The sequence below is a fragment of the Fundulus heteroclitus genome, chromosome 9 (genome assembly GCF_011125445.2).
Source record: "Fundulus heteroclitus isolate FHET01 chromosome 9, MU-UCD_Fhet_4.1, whole genome shotgun sequence".
NCBI lineage: Eukaryota > Metazoa > Chordata > Actinopteri > Cyprinodontiformes > Fundulidae > Fundulus > Fundulus heteroclitus.
In genome coordinates this window covers 12,110,602-12,117,062 of record NC_046369.1, presented here as the reverse complement: position 1 = coordinate 12,117,062, position 6,461 = coordinate 12,110,602, and positions in this window count along the sequence as shown.

The window sequence follows — 6,461 nt, the reverse complement described above, 5'->3', positions numbered from 1 at the left end:
CATTACAATCAGCTGCACTATTTAAGGAGCTGCTTGCCGAAGCACTTGAAAACTCCTAAGTGTTTGTCGCCTCCCTCCTTCTTCTCTTGCTTGTTCTTTGTTCAACTTACCAACCAGCTCTCTGGAAGAAGTTCAAAAACTCCTCTGGTGGCTTGTCACCTGCAGTTTGCTGGCAATACACTTCTTTTATTGACAGAACCCTGTCCGTCCGCTAACGCCACCAGAGACCTCAAGCTCACACCCTGGATTTGACCAATCCGTCCTTGCCACCCTACCCTGGACTATCTTCCTACTATGCATATTTGCGTCTGAAAAACCTAATAGCATTACTCTACTCCTTTCAAACTTCTTGCTCACAGTGAGATGTACCAAACAACAGCTGTTAACTCTTCTTGGCCATTTAAACTATGCCATTGCATCATCCCTCAAGGTAAAGCCTTCATTCCAAACCTCTTGTCTACAGCAGCAAGCATCTATTCTCTCCATTGTTCTCTTATCTTAGATGGCTCATGCTAAATTGAAATGCTTCTTTACCACCATTTTCTGTCGTTTTGGAATGGTATTTCCTTTTTCTACAATGATTTAATTACCTACCCTGACGATATTCAACTCTACTCAGACACTTCGCGCAATTATTTTGTCCCTCATCGTCTCTTCATGAGCTTTATCCCATCATCATTGCAGCTATCCTTTGGGGGCACGAATTGTTCAAAAAGTCGATCCTCATCTATTCAGACAACAAATGCATGCTCTTATGCGTGGGGTACAAAAGTAATAAAATACTGTTAAATACTATAGTCATATTTAGTATGTGTGTCATGGGTATTATTATTATTATTATTATTATTATTGGTTATTATATCCTAAGCCGGTGTCTACCTCAAAGTAAATTTCACCATGTTAGAACATGGTGACAATAAAAGTTCAAAGGCAAAATCTCACTCTCACTCGTCCAGAAATCAATTCAGTACTTAATTTATCCATACGAACTTCAAAAGGTAAGTCAAAACAACAAACAAACATTGGACACCACGGCCCAATACATCACAAGACTCATAAATATACAATAAATATTAAAATATCTAAAAAGAACCAGTCATTGTTCATGAGTCTAACTGAGGGTAATTCACAAAGCTGGACATTGCTCTCTTTGTCTTGAATGACAGTGAAGTGTACCTGCAATCCGAGAGGAGGGGGTTGTACTAAAATTCACACAGCCTCACCAAAATTGGACAGTAGAAGATAGGATAAATATTGTCTGGTCTGATGAGTCTCGATTTCTCCTGCAACATTCGGATGGTAGGGACAGAATTTGGCAAAAAACAACATGGAAGCATGGATCCATCCTTCCTTGTATCAATGGATCAGGCTGGTGATGGTGGTGTAATGGTGTGGGGGATAATTTCTTGGCACACTTATGGCCCCTTAGTACCGACTGAGCATCATGTAAACGCCACAGCTTACTTAGCATTAGACAACTTTATTGTAATTTTGTATGCACAGAGTGCGTACAGAACGAAATTACGTTTGCATACAGCTTGAGAACTTCACAGTAAATTGCAGTAAATTACAGTAAATTGCAGGATAAGGTGCAGCGGTGATTTTTGTAATCAATTGAAATGTAAACAATCTCAACAATGTAAACGAATGAGTCCATTTGTGGCTTCAGCAGTTCAGCAGTCTGAAGCATATGTGCAAATGTGTAAATGTGCAGATGTTCAGAGTACATTTTTGGCTTCAGCAGTTTCAGCTGTCTGATGGCATGTGTGCAAATGTGCAAATGTGCAATATGCAAATGTTGTACCGAGTCCATTTAGCATTTTGTGGCTTCAGCAGTTCAGAGTCCCTTTTGTGGCTTCAGCTGCTTCGGCAGTTGAGCAGTCTGATGGCAACATGGAAAAAGCTTTTGCAGAACCTGGTGGACCTGCAGCGGAAGCTGCGGAACCTCTTCCCAGAAGGCAGCAGGGAGAACAGTCCATGGTGGGGGTGTAAGGGGTCCCCGATGATGTTATGGCTCGGGACACACAGCGCTGTGATGAGATGTCCTTGATGGAGGGGAGAGGAGCCCCCATGATCCCTTCTGCTGTCCTCACCACTCTTCTCACGTTCTTCCAGTCGGAGGCACTGCAGCCTCCACACCACACAGAGAGACAGCTGGACAGAATGCTCTCTATGGTGCTTCTGTAGAAGGTCTTGAGGATGGGCGGGGGCAGGTGGGCTCTCCTCATCCTCCGCAGGAAGTACAGTCGTTTCTGTGCCCCTCTTCACCAGTGACGTGGTGTGTTCACAGACCAGGTGAGGTTGTCCGTGATGTGCACCCCCAGGAACTTGGTGCTGCTGACCACCTCCACAGCTGAGCTGTTGATGAGCAGTGGAGCGTGGTATTGCACAATAATGTGCATTGCTGTGTACAGTAAATACGGCTCTGTTGTGTTATTGGTAGCTCAGAAAAGGCTTCTGGGAATACAGATAGATTAGAAAAAAAGACCTGGAGTCAGATATAAAGGAGGTTTTAATTCTAAGGACCTTAATATGTAATGTTTTTGAGATAAAATTATCTTACTTTCTGCTTTTACTTGTAAACATGCGCTTTAGTTCTTTTTTTTTCATTGGTGAATTAAATAAAAATATCACGGTGTAAATGGCAGTTCAGGTTGATGTTAGAAAATAAGACTGCTGCTAAATATAGCCAGGGCAATGAGTAATGGCTGCATGTTAAATCAGTTTTGACATTGCTGGGAACCTTGCTGACGTGGTAACAAACCTCCACCTCTCTGCTGCTCTTTTTGTTAGCAAGGATTTTAAAATAATGGCAGGAGAATAGCATAGACAGACAGGCAGACAGACATATATTTGCACTCAGTCAATACCCAGTCTTCAGAATAGTTACATTCAATTGTAAAAGCTACTACCACAAACACAATAACAAGAAAAGATCACCCACATTGCATAGTTAAAATTTGCTAATTCTAAAACATATTGCTGTTGCTTATTTTAAAAGTCAACTTTGTATAAAACTACCGAGGTATTTTAGGCATATAACGGCTTTAACTATTTCCATCAATTCTTTACACAGAAAGGTATACTCATGCACTGGTACATGAATGACACTCTCCTGCTATGCTGGCCATTCCTTTTCTATTTAGTGTGCATTAGTATGTTCATTCAGTTCAAAAACTCAAGCAATATATACTTTGTCCTAATATCATAACAACATTTTTTTCTCTTCCTGCTTACCATGTCATGGTCTTTCTCACCATGTTTTTCTTTTCTTTTCTAGGGGGTTTTAGGAGTCTGTACAAGGTTTTAAACCACCTGGGCCCGTTTCAGAAAGCTGGGGTGGTGGATAAGCAGAAGAATTATGTGGTAAATTCCTGCATACCCTGGCTTTTCAGAAAGCACAGAAGCCTTTACCCTCAGTGAAATTATGACAACTTACTCCGTGCAACAACCCTGCTACAAAGCAGAATGATTTGGGCTAGCCCTGAGATTTTCCTACCTTTTAGTTGAGATCTAGCACAAGGAAGTCACTGAACAGGTGACTTTCCTTCCTTCTCTGGAGGAGCCTGCATGGTGGAGTGCAAATACTTCACAGAAATGTCTGTAGGGAGAGGCTGTTCAGACCATGATTAAATGTCTTATCCTTTCTGGATTAATATATTTTCAAGTGTTACCATTTTTTGCCACCGTCATTGATTTATTTAAATATTCTCAGCCCGCACATCGCTTTTCTAACACAATGAGGGGCCGCTCTCAGTTCTGAACAATTTCTATGTGCTGCTCTTCGTTTTTATGCAAACATCAGCCTTTTAATAACGTAGGTGACACAGGAAATCTTTCAGGGGCAACTATTTGTCGCTTTCAGGAATGCTATGTTGCACTCAGTTATAGTGGAGTTTAAAGAGGCTCCATAGTCAGAGACCCACAAGGTTGGCACAAATTATACACTTACAAGAAAATCAGTGTCAACTCATTTTAGAAGGATGAGTGAAGCCAGATGTAGGCAAAAAGATGAATGAATATATCAGTTATTTGTCATGGTGCAGCTTTGCCTGCTGCACCATGGACATATTCAGGGCACCCCCCCCCCCCCCCCCCCCCCATACACCCCAGTCTCCACTCTACCTTAGTAATCACCAACACCTGTCAGCCACTAATCAAGCCAGAACTCAGCACACCTGTCATCCTCCCTATTTAAGCTTCCTTCAGTCAGCTCTTCCCTGTCGGATCATTCTGCTAACTTCTGCTCACCTCAGCCTTTCCTTGTCCAGTCTGAATTCCCTTAATCTCCGCCTGCCTGCTGCTGGTCCTGCTTTTGCCTGCAAGTCTTCACTCTGCCGTGCTGCTGGTGCTGTTACCTCCATGCTCTGGCTCCGTCCTACTTGCCAGTTCCTGCCATCAACATCCTCTGGCTCCAGTCCGGTTCAGTCTCTCTGGTCTCCTGCTTCCACTACTCATCATCATCCAAAAAACTGGGCAATCTTTTTACTTAAAGCAACAGCATTGTTATATAGGGTTTAATATTCTCCATAGGCCATCATTGAAGATTTCTAATTCCATTCGCGAACAATGAGCACTTCAAAGCTTCTTATTTTACTACCATTGCCATGGTGAATGGCGTTATCTACGTTCCATTGATGAGGGCTTCTTTCATGCTTCTGCTCGCATTTAACTCAGGGTTGACAGGAAGCAGAGTTTAGTTACCTGATTGATATCACCTGTTCTGAAACCGAAAAGCGACAGAGTGAGGTAGAACTAAGAGTAGATCGGTCATACTTTCTGAAACGGGTGTCAGTTTCTTGCAATATTATTATTTTATTTATTATCACCTTCATTATATGTGATCTAAGTTCTTTTAGATTTCTTATTTTGGATCCTTGGGCTTTTTGCAATTTGCATTCATCATGACTATTTCGTCTTTCCTTGTTTATTTGTGAATTTTCTTTCACTCCATATCCATCAATATATCTGTCCATTTGACATTGCCTAACCCATTTATCTTCCATGATTTGTTTGTCCAGTGCAGAGTTCAAAGACGAATTGGACCTGTTTTTGCAGTGTCTCAAGATGCCTTTATGGGGAATTGGTGACAACAAAATAAAATCAGCTTGATTTGATTGAACTAAACATAAATATTGATTGATTATAAAAAGAGACAAAAGAAGACAGAAGTGCAGAGGGAGAACACAGAAACAGAAGGACTGCAGATTGCACATTGTAATTTTTTTATGAAACATTAAATGCATATTGTACCCAGCTGCCTAACATTTCAGTTGATATCATGATCTCTGTTTTTTGTGTTGTGTAAAAAACCCTTTGCAATAGGTCAGCATAAATATTTGACACACATGCATACTCTAATATGCAGACAGCTCTAGATAAAATGCTTTGCCCAAAGGCATTATATATATATTATATATATATATATATATATATATATATATATATATATATATATATATATATATATATATATCAAGATATATTATATATCTATCTATAAATAGCTCTATATCTCTCTCTAATATATAGCTATATCTATAAGATATCTCTCTATACTCTCCTCTCTCTATCTCTATAGACTCTATCTCTCTATCATCTCTGTCTGTGTCTCTCTCTGCTATCTCTATGTACGCTGTCTCTCTCTGTATCTCTCTCTGTCCATGTCTCTCTCTGTCTCTCTCTCTCTCTCTCGTCTCGTCTTACTCTATCCCATCTGTAGTCAGGGGCTCCCATTGGAACACACACACAATTTTCCTCACTGTAGGAAACAACTCCTCCAACTGTCATGATTTCCGGCACTGTTGCATGGTCTGATCTTCTCATGTCACACACCTCGTTCTAGCTCCGCCCGTTCCTCATCACTTCAGATCTGTTTCCACTGCTCTCACTAGTATATAACCAGCTCTAAGACCAGGCAACAGTGCCAGTTTATTTCGATCCTTGTGTGAGACTTATCCCAGCGTTTATAATTCTGATTCCTGATCCTGACCTGTTTGCCTTTCGACCTCCGAGCCTGCTTACTCCTGTCTGATTCTGTTTGCCCGATCTGACCTCTGCCTGTTCTGACTACCCGCTGGATCTCTGCCCCGTGTACCGAACCTGGAACCGTGACCCGACTCCGTCCTGGATTATCCTTCGGTACCTCACTGGCTCTCTGATCTCTTGGCTCCGACCTTCGACCACGTCCCCGACTTCGGCTTCGCTCTACGGCTCATCCTGCTGACGTTTGCTCTCACGGTTCTGATCTCCTGCCTGTCCTCCGACCACCGAAACACCCACTGCTGGGACTTCATGAGCGGCAACCGCCGCAGCGAATTGACGACCCGCCTGCTGGGACCCACTGGGACTGAACTGAACATTAAGACCAGGTTAGTGACCGACACGTTTGTGTGCAAACACCTTCAGATAAGCGTGGTCACTAACCTGCCGTCTCCTTCTGCAGAGGATCCCGCTGTAGA